Source organism: Chrysemys picta, chromosome 10, assembly GCF_011386835.1.
Source record: "Chrysemys picta bellii isolate R12L10 chromosome 10, ASM1138683v2, whole genome shotgun sequence".
NCBI lineage: Eukaryota > Metazoa > Chordata > Testudines > Emydidae > Chrysemys > Chrysemys picta.
Genome location: NC_088800.1, coordinates 63,925,801 through 63,950,055, shown reverse-complemented (window position 1 = coordinate 63,950,055; position 24,255 = coordinate 63,925,801). Strand labels below are relative to the sequence as shown.

Here is a 24,255-nt window from a genome sequence, read left to right as displayed (position 1 = left end):
AACACCAAGCTACAGTTCTGTTTTGCTTAAACTAAAGGAGAGTTTTTTCACCTTCATAAGATAATCTCAATTCTCTTAAAAATAAATAACACCTCTCTCTCTCTCTAAAAAAGTGGGGCTTATAGTTAAGTTTAAACAACATATGCATTTCTTTCCAGTTTAAACAACTTTTAAATTATCAATCACTTAATTATGTTTTGGGAACAGCACAGCTATTTGAATACCGATTTAAGTAAGTCATATATAAATAAGGAGCTAGCATTCTCCCAGCCAGTACAAGCATCCATGTTCTAGGTCCACTAATTCCATTCCTTTTAAGGAGTAAAAGCTTGATACCATAGGTTTTGTAATTGGCCCAATACTTCTGGTTCAATTGGTCCATATTATGAGGTCTGATTATTAAGTAAAAATCAATGTATGCCTTACAACTGATATTTGCTGTTTTATCAATATCAACAAGCAGAATTGCAAATTCAGAGAGATACCAGTGTAGACAGAGAGCCATGAGACAGGTATTCATTTTGATCTTATATTGTGCTCTTTAGTTGTCCTATATATGGATTTGATCCTCTGCTACCAATTAAGTCAATGGGAGATTAACCCATCTTCAATGGGAGCAGGATTGGATCCATTATGTCCATTATGCATTAGATTCTCAGAGCCAGATCCTCAGCTAGTGTAAATGGGTATAGGTCCTCTGCAGTCAATGGAGCAACACCAATATTTACATCAGCTGAGGAGCTGGTCTCATAGGAAGCTCCCAATACCATCATATATTTTGAGGAGGCTCCATCCTGAAATTTTAACAGTCCAGTCATTTAAGGATTTAATCTGCTAAATGGTAAGTAATCTGAAATCAGGTAGTAAACTTGTGTTTGTTTTTTTCCTTTTCTTTTTCTGTTTGTGTTTTATAAGAGACGGGGTCATTTTACATTTTAATAAAGGATAGCTATATCCCTGAGATAGCTTTTAACAATGGGCCAAGTAAATTGAAACATTTAATTAATGGAAGTATAATACTGGCATGGACCTCTGAGTCATGGGTAACATTAAAAAACAGAGGCCACCATGTTATCCATTTGCTTTTAGGTCATGTTCATTTCAAGCAATGTTCAAATTCCCCAAGTTCTTAAAACCGGTCAAGGACTATACAAACCAGCATGATTGTATTTTGTCCTAGTCAGCTTTAAAATTAAGATTCAAACTATGCCGTACCGGTTTGAATCTTAATAGCATGGGGATTTGCATGCTATTACCAGCAAAATAGATGAAGGAATATTTTCAAAACAGCATTTTATGTCTTGTTGATGGAATGAGATGCTGTACAGACAAACAATCAAGCTGTTTATCTTTTACCTTCATACATGTACCTTTAAGTGCACAACTGTTTTTCATATTTGATTAGACATAAAAATATAGACATTTCAAGATGTGATCAGGGGTGTAGCGCAGTGGTGACATGCTCCAGCCCTGGGAGAGGGTTGGAACCAGCCCTGGGAGAGGGCTGGCAGGCTGTGAAAGAACAACCTGGGCTGACTGGGGAAGCAGCCACAGCTGGGCCACGTCCCAATCAGGGCCCTGCTGGCCCTATAAAGGCTGGGAGCCAGGAGCAAGGACTCAGTCTCTCTCTGCATTCAGAGAGAGAAGGGTCTGGCTGCAGGAAGCTAGAGACAGAGTACCTGAGTGGAGCAGGGCTGGGAACAGGCTGAGGAGTTCCAGCCTGGAAAGCCCCAGGCTGCAGCCTAGCAGAAGGCCAAGGGATACTGGGGGTTGCAGAGGGCAGCCCAGGGGTAGGCCAAGGCAGCAGGTCCAAACCCAACCTGGCCTATGATGAGTAGGCTGATATTGCAGTCTGCCCCAGGGCGCGGGGATGAGATGATGACTGGCAGTAGCCTTATAATGAGGTGAGGTGGGAATAGTGGGTGGGGGTTCCCCGGGGAGCAGAGACCCTAAGACTGAGAGGTTACTGCTAAGGGGGCAGCACCCCAGGTACAAGGGCACCGGGGTCCAGGGAGGGACACGGGGGGCCAGAGGACAGATGGAGAGGGCGGACAGGCCTGCAGAGGTCTCTCCAGAGCTGGAACGAGCTAATTCCTGGAAGTTACCATCAGGAGGCACCACGGGGGTGAGTCCCGCATGCCTACAAGGGGGAAAAACTGCCTTGAAAGAACACAGAATTGAGTATTTGCTGGTAAAACAGATTGTGTTGCAAACTTAGTCTGTCCCTAGTGGAACCTGAGAACCTCACTATCACATAGGTTCAGCCCTAGAGGCTATGTTGAGTCTGCTTACTGTACAGTATGGTACCAGAAGTGTGCAGTAGCTACTGATAGTTACATCTGCAGTGCTAGCAAATTTCAAGGACCAAATGACTTCATGAGAAAGCTAAACCCCCAAAACATCACTAGATAGTTTATCAAGGTGGTCTTCATATACTGATGGCACGTTTGCGTTTCTCAGCACAGCGTTAGGGAGAAAGTCTCAGACAATTAGTTTAAAGAAAAGGCAGTTGATATGATACACGCCATCTGTTTAAAATTATCTGCTAAAACAAATGAAAATGGAAAAAGACTGTTTATTCTGCAAATGTACAGGAAGTTCACAGACACCATGACTGGTAATGACTAAAATTGAATGTTGAAATGAAATATCCTTCACTCTACGTGCCCAGTAGTGTTCAGAGTTTGAGGAAACTGGTTCACTTCCAATTAAAACTGGGCAATTTCCCTGACAATATTTCAAAATATACCCCTTTGCCAATAATTCAGAGGACATAAAAATGGAATTTTAAAGGTGATTAGAACAGGTTGCAGCCATAATACATTGTCTAATATTAATAATTCACTTTTTCATGACAATGGAGTAATGTGCAACAAACTTCTGAGAGACTTATACCACGTCATGTCTTTGACTCTTTAATAGTTAAGTCCTGTCCCAGATTAACAGGAGAACAAGGGGCACAGAAGTCCCTTATTCCTACCCCAGGGAATTCTGCACCATTATTACTTATTGTTATTACATTAGCATCTAGAGACCCAACCAAGATCTGTATCCCCAGGATCAAGATACTGTATTTCCACATGGTAAGAGACAATCCTTGCCTCAGAGAGCAAGAACATTAAAGGAAGGACTATTATCCTTATTTCACAGATGGGAAACAGGTACAGAGCGATAAGGTAACTTATCCCGGGTCCCGCTGGGGACCTGTGGCAGAAATGGAAGTTGAACCCAGAGTCCTGTTCTTGTGTCTTAACCACAGGTCCATCCCATTTCTCCTCTGCTTGTTGTGCGGATACCCAGGCTGGGATAGAAAGGGTTGTGGAGCGTCTCTGCAGTTAGAACCTGTGGCGCTCCTGAAGGGGCAGGGAGGACATGCAAATGAGCCCTCAACACCTTGATTGACCGCTCATGAATCTTGCCCCTCTCTTCGTCCTGCACAGTCACTGAGCAGCAGTGAGTCTAAGGGTCTCTGATTCAGAAGAGGACACTGGGGATGAAGGAAGAGTGATTTTCTGCAGGAAGGGGAGATTGTGAGTGATCAAATCTGGCCACACAGCTGAGGATACAGTTAGAGAGCCGTACATAGTTCTCCCCATTTGTTAAGCTATTATAACAATACCTAGTTACCTAACTTTGAGATGTTCTGTGAGATTTGATTAGTTAACACTTGTAAAGCACTTCAAAGGTCAAAAGTCATAAGTGTCGTTATTTTTCTGGAAAGTGTGAATTAAGGCTTGTCTACTCAGAGACACCCTAGGAAAAATTAATCCAAATTGACTAAAGGTGTAGATTTAAAGTGGATTAGTTAAACTGCATTAAACCCTGCGTGGACACTCTCATTCAAAATTAAAGTAGCCTTAATTTGGTTTATTTTAATTCACTTCCAAAGTGAAAGAAAAAAATCAGCCAAAGATGCCAATCTTCCTGAAACGTTGGGAAGTTCAGACCTGAATTCAGTTCTACAATTTCTGCCTCCAGAAGTCCACAGTGAAGTCCCTTGTGGTCTGTGGGGAGTAGTTTGAACAAGCAACACACTCCTGGTTGAGCTACTAGTAGCCAAGCTGCACTTGCCTCTGCTGGAAGTCACTATTTGTATCAGTGTTTCTTACACAAGATGGTTCTCAGTGGAAATCCTGAAACACATAATAGAAACAAAGCCAGGGAATCTTGTACTCACTTCACTCTCTGTCCTCCCTCACTTGAGATCTTGTGCAGCTGGTGCTGGGCATTACATTTCCTCTCTGCCCACCTAATGTGAATACAGAATATGCATGTATATTTTGGTCCCCTGTTGCAATTCATTTATAAAGCAGCTGTTTCTGTTTCCAGATGATAAAGATCAGCCTTCAAAGAGAAGAGTGGCTGTCATTTGTTTGCTTTAAAAAATTAATGCAGGATACCCAAGTAATAAGTACACTTCCTCAAGGGAATGAGCAGCACAAGAAATATTTCCAGTATATACATTCAAGTGAACAATCAGAATAACTGGTCTGACACTGCCTCACATGGGAATTCTCTTCCAAGTTTAGCACCATTTATCAAAGGACCTCAACATGCTTTGCAAAATTGACCCTGTGAGAGAAGTAAGGGTTTTCTGGGGGAACTCTGCATTGAGCAGGGAAGCCACCTCTGAAGGTAGATAATACGTTCTTTCATATTGTACATTGGAGTGCTCCATGAGTAGCCACTGATGCTCATATTAGTCCTTGAATTAAGAAATGTGCCTCTGCCCACTGAAAATTGAATTGTGCAGTCAGTGAGTAACACTGCTGTTAGGAACAGATTGCTAGTGGCCTAGTTTCATACATAACTACCTCCTGATTTCCATCTCCTGCAACACCCCCCAGGAAACTGATGGGAAGCATCCACTCAACAGATGCTATTAAGGATGAAGTGAAAAACTTACTGGAGGGCAGAAATGGAATGCCTGTGACGTGTCATCTTTCCATGTGTATTTTATTTGGCTTTGCTGAAAGCATGCAGAGTTTTGACTACTAAGCAACAGTCAATTAAAAATGTATTTAAATAAGTTGTAAATCCATTCCAATCAGTGTATATGGACAGGAACATATGTTTTGTATGGAGCCAAGCTAGTGTGCATAGTTTTGAATAACTAATGAACTTTTTTCACCGAGGTGTGTGTGAATTGATGAAGACAATGCTGGGAAGAGAAATTGATTAAAACAACTGCAACAGACAGCTGCATATACTCTAGGTACGATAACAAACGGTGATGCCAACATCAACGAACTATTTTGCTTACAATTCATGTAGCAGCACCTCATTGTACCTCGGTAATATATATGCTATCCAATATCTATCTTTCCTCATTACACATCATTGTTTTCCATAGTGCTTTGACATGAGATGGTTATATCCATAATTGAATAGTAGCTAACCATTTTAGATATTAGTACATTCTTAAGGTTTGAAAAGTGTAATTGACACTCCCTTCCTACTAGTGGTGGTGGTGGTGGTAATAATAAAAACGTTTATGACTCTAGTGCCCAACAAAGAATGGTGCTCCATTGTGCTAGGCACTGTAGAAACATGGAGTAACCAACAGTCCCTGTCCTGAGGAGCTGACAGCCTAAATAGATAAAACAAACACAGGTTGCAGAAATGAGTTCTAATGCACAAGCAGAGTGAACAATGTGATGGCAAACATGTTAGTTCCATATTTTTTGGGGTGAGGTTGGGTTTACTCAGGTGGGGATACGCTAAATGGAAAGAGGCAAAGGGAGAGGGGCCATGGAGGTGAGGGGAATAGGGCAGGAGAGAAGACAGGCATGTGTGAGTGAAGTTGAGGTGAAGACACTGTGAGAGTTGTGGAGGAAGATGGTTGGAGCAAACAGGCAATCAGACCAGGACAGAGAAAGTCCATGCATGAATTACAAAACCCTAACAACCAGGAGTCCAGTGGCACCTTAAAGACTAACATTTATTTGGGCATAAGCTTTCATGTTTTTTTACCCACGAAAGCTTATGCCCAAATAAATCTCTTAGTCTTTAAGGTGCCACCGGACTCCTGGTTCTTTTTGTGGACACACACTAACATGGCTACCTCCTGATACTTAAAACCCTACATGATTAGATCCCAAATGGGCAATTTCTAAGGGTCATGTTTTAAACATGGTGCTGGGAGTTTAATTGCATAACTTCCATTACATTTTATTAATCTGCAGCTGAATTATTGTACACTAAAGATGTTGGAATCTTTTGAAGCTTGATTTCATGTGTGTAGGGTTTTTTTAAAATCTGATACATAACAACTTGTTTGCACGAGTTCACAAACCTTCAAAAAGATCAGGGCTGGTGTGATGGGGTGTTCACCTGATACCTGCCATGAAGGGGTTAAGAGGCTCAGAAACAACTATTTAACCTGGTGTGATGGTTTCGGTCACAGAGACCCCCTTGGGACTGTCACCTGACATGCTGGAATTACCTCTGAGCCGGTTTTCCACTGCCAGCTTGGGACTCCAGAACCCTGCCTTGTTGAGCCAGACATGCTAGCAACACAGACCCAGGTCTGGTCCATGCCCCCAAAGCTGCAGGCTTTAACCAAAAACTGCTCAGCAGGTCACCTATCTCCAGCACCCAGACACTCAGTTCCCAATGGGATCCAAACCCCAAATAAATCTGTTTTACTCTGTATAAAGCATATACAGGGTAAACTCATAAATAGTCCACTCTCTATAACACAGATAGAGAGCTGTTTGCTCCCCAGGTATTAATCACTTACTCTGGGTTCAATAATAAACAAAAGTGATTTTATTAATAATAAAAGTATAGAATTCAACTGGTTTCAAGTAATGACAGACAGAACAAAGTAAATCGCCAAGCAAAATAAAGCAAAACCACACAAGTCTAAGCCTAATACATTAAGAAACTGTTTAGAGGTAAAAACTCACCCTCAAAAATGTTCCAAAAAGCTTCTTGCACAGACTAGACTCCTTCCTAGTCTGGTCCCAATCCCTTCCCCTCATACAGTCCTTGTTAGTTCCAGCAGACATCTTAGGTGGAAACTAGAGATGTTCTCATGATTGGCAAGCCCCCTTTGTTCTGTTCCATCCCCTTTTTATAGCTTTGGCACAAAGAGGGAATCTTTTGTCTCTCTGTGTTCCCACCGCTCCTTCTAAATGGAAAAGTACCAGCTTTAAGATGGATTCCAGTATCATATGACATGGTCACATGTCACTGTAAGACCTCATTCTTCATTACCCATGGGCTGGCTCAAAGGTACACAGGAAGGCTTACAGGTAAATAAACCATCTACAACCAATTGTCCTAGTCAATGGGAGCCATCAAGATTCTACAGCACCATTAATTGCCCACACTTTGCATAATTACAATAGGACCTCAGAGTTATACTTCATACTTCTAGCTTCAGATAGAAGAATGATACATACATACAAATAGGATGAACACACTCAGTAGATTATAAACTTCGCAATGATACCTTACAAGAGACCTTTTGCATAAAGCATATTCCAGTTATATCATATTCACATTCATAAGCATATGGAGTGCAATGTCACACCTGGTACGCTGCATCTTGGGGGCAGACTTGGGCTTGAATGACAAGAATTGCTTGCAGATGAAGCCCGGCTGGACAGAGGCAAGCTGAGCTTGTGTGAAGCCAAGAAGTTGAGAGCAGAAAGGAGCTGGGAAGCTTGAGGATACTAAAATGATATAACAACATATGGCAAAAAGGTGAAATACCTATGGACTGGAAACATACTATTATTCTCCCAGAAAGGAAACTGGGGAAGTTGTTCTCAAGACCTGAGGCATACAAACCAATTTCCTTCACAGCATGGTTAGGTAAAACCATGACAAGAATAGTAACGGAGATATTAGTAGCACATCTAGAAAGAAATAGGTTCATAGAAAGAAAGCAAAGTGCGTTCAGAAGATATAGGAGTGTGATTGCCCACATTCTAAGGATAGAGACAGAAGAACAAAAAAGCACAAGAACCAAAGAATTCATGATAGTATCCTTCCTGGACACAGGAAAAAGCCTATGCTGTGTTACAGAGTGAGAGAGAGACTACATCATAATGTGGCCTCCCTGGTTGTTATAGGAAAATCATACAAACGGATAAGGAACGTAAGCAAAAGAACCATTCAAGTCCGAATAGGGAAAGCTTTTTCCAACATACACTCCCCTGTGGAGTTTCATTAACAGTTGAATGTAATTAGCCCAACCCACTTCAACATCATGATGAATGACCTCCCTAAGGAGATGAGTACAGGGATCAGGTTATTTTCTGACGACTGTGCCATATGGACCAAACACAGAAAGTGCTGCCAAAAGAAATAATGATGCTCTTAAGAGAAGGCCAGAGTGGGGAAACAGGTGGGGCTTCATATTCTCCATAGACAAAACTAAGGGAATGATCTTCCCAACAAGGAAATTACAAAAAAAAATTTAGTTATCTCTACATGATCAACTGATAAATACAGTGAAAAATTACAAATTCTTAGGTGTGATATTTTATAACAAGCGCACTTGGAGAGACCATTTTGCAAGTATTGAAGATAAATGCAAAGCCAGATTTAACTTCCTTAGAAGAACGTATTTCTGGGAGTGGATAAGAAAACAGTGGTAATGCTACACAGAGTGCTACTTAGACCGATTATTGAGTATGGCTGCCAGCCCCAGGCTTTTGGATCAGCAGCGAACACAAATCTGGGATAACTAGCCTATAGACAAGCACAGGCATTGTGTATTGCATGTGGTGCCTTCATCATGGCACCTCTGTGTGTACTACAGATAGCTGCCGGTTTTAGAATGAAGCTCCCTAGAACTAATCCTTTTGGGCCAAAGTACTGTAATAGAGAAGATGACAACACTAGGCTAACATATAATGCTTGCTGGGAATTAAGTCGATAAAAGATCTAAATGAAAAGAAAGGACTGAAAGATCTGTAGCTATGGGAAAATACACTGTCAATGGAAAACCATCCTCCCTGAGATAGACATGTAAGTATATAATGAAATAATTAAAAGACTGATAAATATACTAGATATAGCAAATCAATATATTTGTGATAATTGGGGACAATATTGATGTTGTCAGATATAAACTGATGGCTCCAAAGGGGAAGGAACAAGAAAGCCATAAGGATAGCTAACGTTGTATTTGTCTTTACAGCTGAGCTAACAGGGATTATGCTAGAACTAAATTGGACTTTAGATGTGCAGCCAGCTGCTGTGGCTATCCTGTCTGACTCCTTATAAGGGCTGCAGGCGATTTTCACTGGTAAGTCTGACAGCAGAAGTGATATTCTTAATGAAATATTACTGTTAACAACTGATCAGCCACAGCTGGTTATAGCCATCATATTATCTTATCATCATATCTTGCTTATGTTTAGGAATCTTTGCCCCTCAGAGTCCAGGCAGCATAAAGAGAACCAGTTTCTCCTTCTCAGGGGTTTTTATCCCCTTCACCCCAGAATCCAAGCTGATGGGATGAGTTCATGTGCAGCTTTCCACTTCCTGGACAAGGTCTCTGTCCTTTCATGCTACTTAATACCTCAGTCACAAGGGAGCCCCCCGGTGGTGAGTGTACCCCAGGACAGCTGAAATGAACCAGGCTTTCCCAGGGTTGAATCACATTGCAAATCTATAGTCAAGGGTCATTTTCAATGAATTTGTGTGATTTCACAGAAAGTGGGACTAGTGGTTATCTTGGAAAATACCATGTGAATTGTCCTGCATACCCTGTCACAACAAGCATGGCTCAAATCTGAAATACAGCATGAACTCTGAATGCTGTAACACTGCACCCCATAGTCTTCATAAAGATATTATTATGCTACAATTATGGCATAATTCTGATGTATTTTATGCAAGATAGGTCATGTGAGATATCATTAAAAAAGTTATGATTTGCTGAATATGATGATCCTATTTGCATGCATGTATCATTTTTGTATCTGGAGTTAGGAATATTGACTATGTAAATGTGTTACAAATATGTTTACACCTGCAGAACACCCACTAGGCAAAAAGCTCTCAGTCTAGATGGCTGGCTGGGAAGGGCCATTCAGGTTAATGAGCCATTAGGAGAAATTTGTTTTCCTGAACCTGGGGAGTCTTCCTGAGGACTCTACAAACGGCCTCCCACTCATGGCTGCTGTAACACTACAGAGACATGTGACCAGATCACCTGATGCTGGACTCCATCTTGGGATACTAGTATTTTTCCACTGACTGGCATGGGAACCAAGCTCTGAAACAAAGGGATCACAGCATATGCAAAAGCTATTTAAGACAGGGGAGTGACATCATCAAGGTTCTTCACTGACTACCCACCCAGACTCTTGGAAACACCTAACGAACAGAGAGACTGAACTGGGGGAAGTGCTGGGCCCAGGCCGAAGGGATTTTTAGCCTGTGAATGGAACATCTGGGGATTTTAAACTGTAAATTAGCGCAGCTTCCCCCTTAAGAATCTGTAACCTGCTGATATCATCATTTAAGGTGAGAATTTGCTACTCATATCCAATCTATGTAGTATTTTAAGCTTTGTTTGCGTGTTTTGCTTATTTGCTAGGTAATCTGCTTTGAAATGTTTGCTATCCCTTATAATTATTTAAAATCTATCTTTTGTAGTTGTTAAACTTGATTTTGCTTTGTGGGGGGAAATAGTAACTCGGGGTGAAAAGCTGTTGTATATTTCCCCTCCATGGGGGAGGGGGAGTGCATTTCATGAGCTTACGCTGTACAGTTCTCTGTGCAGTGCAAGACAGTATAATTTTGAGTTTGCAGCCCAGAGGGGGGCGGTGTCTGAGTAGCTGGGAAATTTCTTAGCTGAAGCCTCCCCAGGCAGAGCTGATCACAGCGTTCATATGTAACCGCAGCTGGGTGTGTCCCTACCTGTATGTGTGCTGGTAAAAGTGAAGGCTGGAGCCTGGGAGAGGGCTTGGCAGGCTGGTGACAGCAGTACAGTGTAGAGGGAGCCCAAGCTGGGCAGTCGGGGGGCTCAGTGGTACCGCAGTTCCAGATTGCACCCCATTGGGGAACCCATCACAAACACATCTGAATGTTTATGAATAAATAGAAAAAGCAAAGTTTGCCCAAAGCGTCAAATAGTTCTTGGACACAAAGGCCCAGATCCTCCAATGTGTTTAGGTATTTCAATGAGAGTTGGGTACGTAAATAACTTTGAAGATGTGGACCAAACAATTCTGAAGGGAAAAAAATGTCACTGCTTGGTTATGATTGCAGGTTGGACTCAAACCCAAACTGCTGTCAGGTGTGTAACAGATTTAAAGTAAAACTTCTTCACAGTCCTACAGCCCTCTAACCTCACATTCAAATCAAATATCCCTTAAAGCTATACTTTTACAGTGGTGCACAGGTATTTAGCTATGTGAGTCTTGTTAATATCAAACCCTATTTTAAAAAAATCAAAACATAGGATTTGTCAGGTCACATGAACTTTTAGATGCATTCAACCAAATATTCTGCATCTAGCAATGGCCAGTAACTGATGCTTCAGACGAAGGTGGAAAATGACCCATATTGCAGCTATATTAGCTAACTGGAGAATCTTATAAAGGGGCTGATGGAAAAATTACTTCCTAACCCCCTATAGTATTAAAAGCTTATACTCTGAAGCATGAGATCTGATTGCACTTCTTGTAATTTTGGGGTAAAATTTACCTCCTAATGTCCTCTCACCCTGGGTGAACACTTCTGGAATACTGAAGAGAGAAGGAAAAATGCAGCTATTTTTCTTACTTAACTTTTTCTAAGGTTTCCTAGTATCATTAGTCAATTATGTTTTATTTCTCCTACCAAAGACTATTTAAAAACCTATGAAAGTGTTCTGAAGTCAGGCTTCATCAATCCTGATCAGTTCAGAGACTTGAAACCTAAGCTAGAGCAATTACTGTTGCAAACTTTGAAGAGAGTGGTTTAATGTTATAGCCTGCATTATTAAGTTGTGATAAATAGGTTCATCTTGTATCTACACCCCAGAGCTGTTGCTATTTCAGTTTTACAAGTTTTAGTAGAGATGTGGCTCATCAGAATTTTCAGATTATATATTTTATTCAGAAGGTACAGAAGGAAGTGTTGATGCTATTTTAGCGGCATATGTTTTGATTATTAAAACAGACAATTCAAGACACATTTGTTTCAATTTATTCCTCAGGTCCTTAGAGAACACAGTTTCTCTAAGTTGGTCCAAGATGCAAAATTGTTATAGATGATGTCACATCACGTTTGATAATTTGACAGCTGCTCTTAACTGAACGTTGCTTCAGCTTCTTGCTGATTCCAGTATGTGCCATCTGACTACTGTATTTATTTAGATGATAGGAATTTGGCAGGAACCCTGATCAAGGCCCTATTGAACAGTCAAGTAACAAAACAGTGCCTGTCCCTTACAATCTAGGGTCAGATCCGAAGCTGGTGTCAATCAGTGTCTCCACTGATTTCAGTGGAACTAAGCAATTTACACCAGCTGATGAGCTAGCTCTAGTGGTCAGACATGATGCCACAGCTGGTGAAACAGACAATTAGGGAGGATGAAGTAATCAAATGAACAGAGATGAGCAGATGTCACAACTCACCGTTTGCCTGACCAACGTCTCAGATAATGCCAACCGATTTTATCTGCACTCATCCTGACCACCTATGATGACCATCTCCCCAGCAGGCCTGTGGCAACCAGCATCTCCTTACATGGAATAAGAAGGACCCAAACAGGTACCGTTGGGCATAGGATCTGCTCCCCTAGAGAAAGAGATCATAAGGTCTGTCTCCAAACCAGGCAGCTTCCCAAGGATCACTGACTTGGTGGAACTACACCACTTTACTTGAGCTGACAAGCTGGTGAATTGTTGTTTGTATAGTAAATCAGAGTGCCAGGTAGAATGGTGTATATCTGTATCTCCCTGCTATGTCGTTCATATGCTTCATTACAATACACCTTACCATACAACTTAATTTGAAGAAAAAAAAATGCCAAATATATGCAGCAAAATTCACTGTGTGTATTGGCCATATGAGAAACTGCTGAACTTGAATTAATATGCAAACTAGATACCATCAATTTAGGCTTGAACAGAGACTGGGAATGGCTGAGCCATTACACACATTGAATCCATCTCCCCATGTTAAGTATCCTCACACTTTCTTGTCATTATCACTACAAAAGGTTTTTTTTCTCCTGCTGATAATTGCTCATCTTAATTAATTAGCCTCTTAGAGTTGGTAGGGCAACTCCCACCTTTTCATGTTCTCTGTATGTGTATATATATCTCCTTACTATATGTTCCATTCTATGCATCTGAAGAAGTGGGCTGTAGCCCGTGAAAGCTTAAGCTCAAATAAATTTGTTAGTCTCTAGGATGCCACAAGTACTCCTGTTCTTTTTGCAGATACACACTAACACGGCTGCTACTCTGAAACCTTTCATTATTTTAGTTAAGCAAGACCTCCCTCTTAAATCCATTATGGATAGTTCCAATCAAATTATGTTGTCTAGCAGATCTCTCACTACATCTTGCAAAATTGTTTCTAGTGTTTTCCCAAGAAAGGTTAAGCTTGTTAGTCCATACATTCCTACTCTATTATGCACTTCTAATTTGTATAACTGTGCCAAATTACAGTCACTAGTGACTTATTAGGTTTGCAGGCTCATATCAGAGATGAATCTGATCTGCTGGGTGGTACTTAAATACTTCTAATCCCTAATTTCCTTCAGACCTATATCCAGATGTTCTAATCCAGAACTCAGTACAGACACTGGCATGCTTTCATTGACTTCAGTGTGCTTTGGCTCAGGCACAGAGTAAGCCAAATTCATGCATGCTATCAGTGGGTACAATTCCCACTGACTCTGATGGAAACTGCAGCTGCTTATGCCAGAAATGAATTTGTTCTCCACTGAGTATGCAGACTGGGTACTCCACATCTTGGGCCAAATCTTCAGCTGGTGTAAATTGGTATTCCTCTGTTTACAGTCAGTGAAGTTATGTCAATTTGTATTTGCTGTGAATCTGGTCTATTGTCTTAAATACATTTAATTTCACATAGCTATTGTGTTTGTTATCTAAGCCCTTCCTTACCACACCAGATGATAGGGGATGATTGCCTTAGATGTTCTCCCTCCTATTCTTCTCATGTAATCTCAGAATTAAACTCACTATTTTACACATCTCCATTGACATCCTCATTTTTGCTAGCATTTCAATAGACCAATCTTCTCTTTTACCTTCTGTGCAGCATGAATACATCTGAGGAATCTTATTATTATCAAAGTGTTCACTGGATGGCAGCATTCAATATTTAATGTCACTCATTTAATTCTCTTTACAACTTGTTTTGTGGCTCTTGGTTATTATGGATCTCCAATTCCTCCTTTTTACCAAACTGTTTACAGGAAAAACCTTCAGTTTATTGTTTATATTATGCTTGGCAAGTGTTCGATATTGTATTCTTTATTTGCTATCATTTTTAATATGCTCCATTAGCGAGGAAGGGTGGCTGTGTGTGGCTTTGGGGTTTTTGGGGGGCGTGGTGATTCTTCAGTAAATTTTGTAAGTAAGGGGGAAAATGTGGACAGATAAAACAAAAATTGTATTCCCATCTTTGAAATGATTTTCAGTAGAGCTATACCAATTTACATTAGCTGAGGATCTGGCCCATTGTTTTTATTCTACAGAGGGTCCCATGAAACGGAATCTCCAGTGGAAATTGTTGTGTTCTCTAAGGGTGAAATTCACACCTTTTCAGATGCACAGCACGAGGCCTGTGCACTACTTAAAACTTAATTAAATCCAGGCTCCCAGAACTTGGTTTTCTACTACAGTAGTACTGTCATGGGAAGCTAATCTATTTTTCTCTGGATATAAAAAGGAAGGGGGACCCCCTTTCTCTTCCTTTATGTGTACACCTTTACAAAACGAATGACAAAATGTCACTCATCCTGTTTCCTGCCTGTTGGAAAAACATCTGCCATGTCCAAGTTAGCAGCAAAACCATCCCAAACAGGTGTACTTCTGTCAAGGCTGAATCCCCACTCTGTCACTTCGAGTGCAGAATGTGGGGGCCTACAAGGATTTTTAAAATTAATGCTTGCCACTCCAGGCTTGTATTAAACTCCCAAGGTTACAGCTTTTCTCTGACCTTGGCTTGGTAAACGCTGCCACCACCCAAATGCAAAAAAACCCTTTGAACCCAGGAAGGAGCAATTGGAAATTCCTCCCTGTGGGGTACCCTCAAGCCCTTTCACCCCCCTTCCAGGGAAGAGCTGAGAAAGAAAACAAAAGAGATTAGCTGTGGCTATCAGCTAATCAAACAATATGCACAAACCTCTTTAGGATACCAAAAATCCAATCCTGTTCTTAAAACAGTAAATTTTATTAAAACAAAAAGAAAGACAACACTTCTGGAACTTAGGCATTTGCTAGATTTTAAAAGAGCAATTCCAAAAATTAAGCACTCAAACTAGCATTCTTGGGGGTTCAGCTTAAAGGTTACAAGCAAACAAAAGCATCAGGGATTAGCACAGAGGAGATCCACAAGCCAAAATAAGAAATAAACCAGATAGTGTCTAACTAAACATTCCCTATCCAAATTATTCCTTCCAGGTATGGAAAATACTTTATCATACCTGACTCAAACCTTACACAGCATTTCTGCTTATAGCATTGCTGCTCCGTCCCTGCAACCCAGGAAACAACAGACAAAGGGAAGGTTTCTTTCCCCATTTTAAAAAGTTCTAGCCTTCCCATTGGCTCTTTTGGTCAGGTGCCCACTTTTTCCCCCTTATCTGGGGCACTTTACAGGTAAAGCAAGTAAAGAACAGCCACCAAGAGGTATTTTAGGCTAACTGGCTGATTCGGTGTCCATCAAAGGGAGCTCTCTTTCATCTCTCTTTCATCTCTCTCTAGTTCTCTGAGCATGTAGTCAGAAGCTCCTGTCTTGTTCAGCTGTCTCCCCAGCTCAGAATGCCATCTGCCAGCCATTGCTCTGCAGTAAGCTCTTCTGATGGCAGGTTGTCAGTTGTCTGTATTTCAAAGTGCTTCCTTCCACCCAAAGCATTAAAACATACCACCCACTCATAACATGTTGTGATGTTGGCAGACCAGATGCCAGTTCATGCCAAGGCTCCAGGCCTCACTGAAAACTTCCAAATGCATGGCTAGAAACGAGTCTTACTTACCTGTGTGTTAGCATTATTAAAATGTATTGTTCTCACTCAACTATACAGCATCAAGCATTTGCATTGTAAGCCTTGGACTATATAACTCATCAAACAGGGAGACACCCTTGTGTAATGCAAACGATGGTCTGTAACAAGAAGATGTTAAATCCTGTTCATTAAACACAAATGAGCCATTGTGCGAGGTCAAGGATCAAAGACATTAAGTGCATTCCTCCCCTCTCTCCGCACACCTCCATGAAGAAGGGACCTGCATGAGAACCATTGTGATCAGCTTGGTTTCTGTGAGAAGAGGCTATAAATATGGACACAAGGAAAAATTCTTTATCTCTGGACTGTTTAGATTCTAACAGGGCAGAATAACCGAATGAGAAGATGGAAAGCTTGATTGTTACTCAGGGCCCTAAAAGACTTTGGGGAAAGTGGCAGATTTCTACATCTCTGCTATCTTTTAAAATTATAGGCTGTGACTCACCAGTACATATATTTTATCTGCTTTAACCTGTAAATAACTATCATTCTTTTTCTTGGCTATTAAACCTTTAATTAGTTCATTATAGAATTGGCTACCAGCATTGTCTTTGGTGTGAGATCTAGGATGCAAATCCAACTGGGTGAGTGACTGGTCTCTTGGAACTAGGGCCTGCTCTAGCATTTCTGCCGCCCGAAGCAAAAAAAAAAAAAAAAAAAAAGCCACGATCGGCAGCGGCAATTGGGGAAAAAAAAAAAAGCCGCAATCGGCAGCGGCAGTTCAGAGGCAGATCCTTTGCTCCTACTGGGAGTGAGGGACCTGCCGCCCCCGAATTGCCGCAGGTGCCGCCCCTCTCCCTTGGCCGCCCCAAGCACCTGCTTGTTAAGCTGGTGCCTGGAGCCGGCCCTGCTTGGAACTTGGTGTAAGCTAAATATTTTCTGATTTTTGGTATAAGTGACCATTTATCACATAGTCAGGCTTATCTGGGTGGCAAGATAGACTGGAGTATCTAAGGGGCCTGTCTGTGACTCCATTTTAAGATTATTGTAGTACTTTGGGAGTTCACACTTGTTACTGAGTTGGTGAAATCTAATTATAGAACATAACTCCAGTTTGGGGTGTCACTGATGTTGCTTATATTTGCACACAGCCACACCTCTGGTCGTGGTGCATGTTTAGCTGGGTGTATTGTATACCCTCTAACTCATCCTTGTGCACTATGATCCTGAACCAAAACGTAGCGCAGTCAGTGGGACTGTTTCCATTAACTTGAATGGGGTCTGGGTCAGACTCGGAAGGAAGACATAATCTGGACGTACACATCACAAGCCCCATTTCTTGTGCAAAGATTTGGGGGAGATGCTTATGCTCTTTTTCCTGCCTGGGTAGATTGTAGCTTCAACTAATGTAATAGGCATTGTAATTAGAAACGATTCCTACTGCTTTTAGTGCATTTCTCCCTTCTGCTCCCCTTGACTGCTCTTATAGTTACCCAATTGCTGCTCTTTATTACTGCATTTTTATACACTGATCCTCTAAAATGCTGACTCTACAAACTCTCACACAGCTGGTCCGTCTCCTGTACTGTCATTCCTCCAGAGACTATCACCCAACCATGTGTCCTCAATAAAGCTCTCATAGCTATTGATTGTCCTGAGGACTTCACCCTGTCTCGCTCATTCTGCTGACTGATCTCTTTGCTTTACAACTACTTGGAAATTATCAAATACAGAGACACACACACAAAATGGCTCTATTACTCTCTTAGCCCTGTTATAATAAAAAGTGCATGTTCTTAATGTACTTAACAAATGATAATTTGAGATAAATAGATAACTGACTGTGTGTTAAGTAAATGCCCAATAGTTAAAAGTAGTTCAATTTGATGTAACTAAACTCATACATTTTAATAACCATTATTTGGTTGAGATACATCTACTTGCAAGAGTTTCTTGATAACAAACTAACTGATTTTTAAAGTATATTTATTAAGAATCAATAGCTATTTTGTAGCATCTCTTGCTCTCTCATACACTTTCTAGTCAAAGGCCCAATCCTGCTTCCATATGGTCCACAATGAACCTCCCAATGCTTGAGTCTCCTCTCACTTAGACTGGTGTAAATCAGGATTAACTCCACTGTAGTCAGTTCAGTTACACCAGTGCAAAGCTGGGGTGAATGAGGAGCCCCAGAAAGTCATTTATGTCAGTAGGAGCAGAGCCTAGAGCAGGAATGTACATTATGAAACTTGCAACTATAGAAGACTAGTTGGTTTCAGGTTTTAGTACACCCTCAGGTGCCAGGCCAATAGGTCTCTTCTGCATTCTTGCCCAACCCAACCTATGGAGGGAGCTACAGTTGAGGCAGACCCTTGGGGGCAGAGCTCCATAGAAGAGAGGGTCTTCCCTTACCTCCTGCAGACCTCAGAGATCCCCAGGGCTGGCAAATCTCATCACCTTGTTCCCAGCACTAGAAACATCGAGTTAAGGAATTTGCAAAGTGCCAGTCTTTCACCTTGGGAAATAAATGATCATTTAAGCATAACAGATAAAGTTCTAAACCTGTTGTCTATTGACAATTAATTTAGTTTCCAAGGAAGGGTACCTTTAAGAATCGAGCTGGAAAATTAATGTTTGACTTATGCAAACAACCATTAGACTCAAATATCCCTGAAAATATATGAGTGGGGAGGAAAATAGTATCAGACTTAATGGGCACAAGAGTAGCAATCTGAATTTCTCTCTGGTATCCCAGTTGTCAAAAACATCATGAGAGAGCCCACACTGACCTTTCTTTAGTACTCTCTACTGTTGTTCATCTTCCCATGTCACCAGTCCCTGTTTCCCATTGTGTTTGTTCCCTAGCCTATAAGCCAAGAACTGACACACATCTTAGACATTTGCTTTGCTTGATTCCCAAACCCCATTATGTGTGGAGTCTATGGCTTTTGTGCAGTCAGCTGAGATAGGGGAAAAAAAGATAGTGTATGAAAGATGGTAGTTCCATATTAATCAGGACAATTAATGGATTAATGTTAAATGAGTGGTGGAAAAAGTAAAATAAGTCATAGAGAGAATGAGTTGTAATTGTCAGAATAATTTACTAGTACGTTTCTTGCCAGTGCTTTTATACTGTATGCATTTTCAGAACTGCAAAAATCAATAGAAATGATATTTGAGACAATGTTTTATTTTGTCTACTTCCTTTGCCTAGATTTTTTTCTTAAAAGCATAACAGCCCAAAAATGTGTATCAGTTCGTGGATCTGTGTAATGAAGAGGTTAATAGAACTGAATTGAGTGTGTGGAGGACTGACTCAAACCCATTGAAATAATAGGAGTCTTTCCCATGATTTAAACAGCTTTGGACCAGGCCTTTAGAGGGGAAAGATGGTCTTGAAGCAGTGTTGGCTAATTGGTAGAGCAGTGGACTGGGACTCAAGAGAGTTGGGTTCTGCCACTGACCTGCTGGGTGACTTTGAGCAAGTCACTTTGCCACTCTGTGCCTCAGTTTCCCCATCTGTAAAATGGGGATAATGACATTGACCTTTGTAAAGCACTTTGAGATCTACTGGTGAAAAGTGCCATGTAGGAGCTGGGTATAATTATTACTATTCTGGTTAAGGCACTGGGATAGGAATCAAGACATCTGGGTTCAGTTTGTGGCTCTGCCACAGACTCCCTGTATGATGTGGAGAAGTCACTCAGACCCAGATCCACAATGGTATTTTGTCACCAAACCCCCTAGACCTAGGTGTCCAAGTCCTGTTTTTATGCTCCACTTCGATCAATGAAACTCCCACTCAGCTGCCCTCAAACACTATAGGCAACTAAACACTCTCAGCATCTCAGTTTTTGCAGTGTAAGTCCCCAATGAGTAGACACACTGCTGCCTTACTCTAGATGTCTGGGTGCCTGTCCCCCACCTAAGCCCTAGAATTATCTGTGAACTGGGGGAAGATGCCTCATCTCACAATTTTCTTGTTTCTTAGACTGCATTGTGAGGAAAACCTGAACTCAGAATTAATTTTTTTTGGTGAGATTTTATGAGGTTCGTTGCTACATTCACCGGGAGGTCGGTAAAACGACGTCCATTGGCCAATTGATGACATTGGTATATTGGCGGATTTGCACAAAACACAGAGCACAAAAAACACCAGCACTTAACAGAAGCACCACGTGAAGGTTGTTGTCTTGCTCTTATATGAGGTGTGACGCTGCTAGACATCGCAGAGGCAATTAAACCTGACAGTGATCTGATTGCACCTAGGATGATGAGTGCACATGCTTTTACTCTGATAATGGGAACAGGGCAAATTAAATTCAAACTCTGAACCCAGGCAGTAAATTGGACATTGACATAATTGCTCTGGGAGTGATGGCTCCCGCAAATGCTGATGTCACAAAACAGAAAAAAAAATATTTTAAGGCCAGAAAGGACCACTGAGTCTGGCTCCAGTATAACACAAGCCTTGGAATTTCATTGATTTACTCTTATATGGAGCCTGATAACTTTTAATTGGCTAAAGCAGATCTTCCAGCAAGGCACCCAGGCCCAGTGAAATCAGAAGGATTTAGGCACCTAAATACCTTTGAAGAGCTGGACCCCAGTCTTGATTTAAGGACTTTAGTAGATTGAGTGTCCGCCACTTCCCTCAGAGTAAGCAGTGCAACAACCATTTTTTCGGAAGCTCCTTAATATAGCTTATCTGCCAAGGCTGCTCAAGACAATCTCCCACACCCTAGGCAATGCTTCAGTAGGTTGCCCTCAATACCACTCAAATTTGGCGCCTGTCAAATTTGAGCAAGTGGCGTTGTGACCTGGCATGCAGACTTGCAACACCACTCAGGTTTGGCCTGGCTACCCCTCTGCCCTAATGGAAGGGCAGTCAGGGCCAATCTGTCACCATAAGCAGCTGCCCAGGAATAAACTGCCTAGCTTGCCAAGAGCTAGAGCAGTCTCTGCTTATCTGCTCCATCTCTCTGAAAGATTCAAAACCTTAGAGATTTCAAGTCCTCCTACTCATCCTGTAGCCCTTGCTTAGTTGATACTCAACCAAAACACCCTTTATAATCCAATGAGACTGTTGCCTGGGGACGGATTTCAGGATTTGGCCTTATAAAAATTATACTCATCCAACCAAGGAATTGGTCACATAAGCCACATGCTAATGTATCTATCACATGAACCAACACAACTTGACTTCTGAGTACTCACAGCTAACTGGAAAAAAAAGAAACCTGCACAAAAATATTCACTGAGCAAATTTAAATAATACATTTTGATGAAATCACAATCTGCTCATGGACATCAAGTGAATAGAAATGTGTGTGGACCACCAAAAAAGACAGACAAACACGCCTCGTAAATTCAGCTCTAGTTGTAATTAGCAAAAAGCCTGAAGGTAATTTCCTTCAGAAACTTCTGATAATAGCATATTAATGAATTCTTTTTTTCCCTTGTCTCTGACATACACACCTGGGTGCAGGCTCCTACTCTGAAAGTCAAGGAAGAAACCACAAACTTATCTATGTTTCAATTTAATTGCAAGAAAAACGTTTATGCCTTCCAAAAAAAGAAATACGGTTATAAAAATGTGTATGCATTATATAACACACACACACAATTTATAAGGATATAACTGACCTACCTAATTCCTCTTTTTGGTGACAACAGATGAAATGTGAAAGTGCTGCTATTGCAGTTTTCTTCTTACATAAAGAAGTTTTGTGTCCACGATGGCTGTGCTCAGTCAGATCGTCAAGCCCTGTACACTGGATGAGCAACACTCATGTGCCTGGGTGACATATAGATTTCTTTGATTTTCTGAAATGAGAGTCAGGACAATTGCAATGGGCCTTTATGCAATGTATGAAAGTAAATATTGCACTTAAGGAGCCCAGTGGATTCTGGGGCAGTAATCGCTATGCTAACATTGGGACAGAAGGGAGGCAATCTCCATCTCCCCTTTTCAAGGGTAGCTGGGGACGGACCATCCCCTGGAGAACCAGGCCAGGACTGCCCTAGCTTGTATCCATGTTTCAATGCCACATATGGGCTACTGCAAGGCTATAGGATTGTCAATGCATAAACACATCCTGGTCACGTCTTCATCAGCCCCAGCATGTCTTTAACGGGGGCAGTAAATACCTGATGGAGCTGGCTCTGTGCTACAGACCCGTTAACCAAGCTACCTGGAACAAATCGGTATAGGGCAACTATATCACCCCAAGGGTCCACTTTCATTTCAAGCCTAGAAGCTGGAACTCCAGATTAGAATGAGGTGCTAAGAACTGTCATGTAAAGACACGGAGGCCATTTACAGTGCAACAAAACGTTTTATTGCTGCTACAAATCCCAGGAACTATGCTACATATTCTTGAGCGCTGTCTACTAGCACTTTATTGAATAACTATTTCCACATATATAAAGATCTCCATTTTTATAGAGGACTCCTGTAAGACAGCGGTCAACCTTCTGCACTTTCTGTTAATGATATCCAAACCTTAAAGCTGTGCTGGGTTCGTATGACCTAAATACTATTCCATTTTGTTCATTTTATTACTTTCCTTGGCCTAAACGACAGGAACGCTCAGCGGCTGAATGTGCAGAAGATGCATCAGAGAGAAAAGAAGTGGCAGCTTTTATTTAACATATGAAATACAACATTGTAAATACAAGTTTAGAAATAGACTTGTGCTGCTTCAAAGTCAGCCACAGATTTGTAGCACAGGGATAATAATGGACACACCCCTTCCTCACAGAGGTCTTGTAAGGATTAATTAGTAACTTTTGCTGCCACCCTTACTCTCACTGATAAGTCCCATAATGCCACTGTAGGATATTTTCTTTATTTTTGCAGTTTTTATGGGTTTCCCTACATTGCCATCTTGGATCCCCCTTAGTTTTTGTTGGGAATCCATGTTTGGTGCCCTTCTTCTCCACCCTTTGGTGCCTTTTTTGCTAAAGGCGGGAAAAGAGGCAGGCCACGTGACTGGTAATCTGCCTAGTAACAGGGCAGTATAAAAGTCCAGCCAGTCACACAGGGCTGCCCATCCAAGAGGCAGACAGTGACAGGTACCACACTAAGGGTTGCTGGGCTAGGGTACATACCTTCATGCAAGGATAGCCATCCATCTGTTGTCCTTTGGTTCCAGTTCACACACGCACACACAATGGCACAGGGAGGAAGGCCTGTGAAGAGAAGAACAGTTTTCATCTTAGCTGTCCTGAGATCCCATCTTCAAGTGCCTGCTGTCACCGCCTGTATTCGGTGCTCCATCCTGTCGTGTCGGTGGGTGTCTGTGACCAAGCTGCAAGACATGGTAAAGGAACATCTGTACTCTGATTATCTGTCCTGTATATAGTTTTGGGTCAGGGCTTTCAGCCCATAATTGTTACAGCCAAAGATGGGTTTTGTATTTGGTCCTTTATAGTTATAGTTTTGGGAGTCCTACTTTTAACTTTTGTGTTTTACCTGTTGTGTTATAAATAAAATTGTGACTTTGTGTTAACCTTATCCCTGTAAGTTTTCTTTTGGGGCTAACAACCCAATGACAGACGTGGGATAGGGAGGCAAATCTAAGTTGATTTCCTGGGCAGATTAAATTCAGTCAACACCACAGGCAGTCCCATTGACATCAATGTTGATGCAGAGTAAGCCACTGCTCAGTGGCCCTGGTCCAAAGCCAGTTAAATTGATGGAAAGCCTCCTATTGACTTCAGTGAGCTCTAGATTGGGCCCAGCGTGAACAAGGGTAGTGGAATTAGAGCCTTAGGCTTGGTCTACACAGCATATGTGTGTCGGTATAACTACATCACTCAGGGGTATGACCAATCCACCCCCCCCCGAGCGACGTGGTTACACCGACCTTAACTCTCTGTGTAGACAGCACTATGTTGTCAGGAGAGCTTCTCCTACCAACATCGCTACCGCCTCTCGCGGTGGTGGTGTTATTAAGCTGATGAGAGAGCGCTCTCCTGTTGGTTTAGAGTGTCTTCATGAGATGCACTACCGTGGCGCACCTGCGCCAATATAAATTTTTAATGTAGACTTGCCCTTATCTCCATGAAGTTCTCAGAACATGTAAAGTCCT

General features: G+C 41.6%; 1 long non-coding RNA gene across 1 annotated transcript; it reads right to left on the bottom strand.

The window, feature by feature from the left end:
* Positions 1 to 18,571: 18,571 nt before the first annotated feature.
* On the bottom strand, positions 18,572 to 23,472 carry LOC135974047 (uncharacterized). Its single transcript, XR_010591170.1, has 3 exons — positions 23,273 to 23,472; positions 21,810 to 21,985; positions 18,572 to 18,674 (listed from the first exon to the last, which is right to left on the bottom strand). It is a non-coding gene; the product is annotated as an uncharacterized LOC135974047 (long non-coding RNA).
* Positions 23,473 to 24,255: the final 783 nt, after the last annotated feature.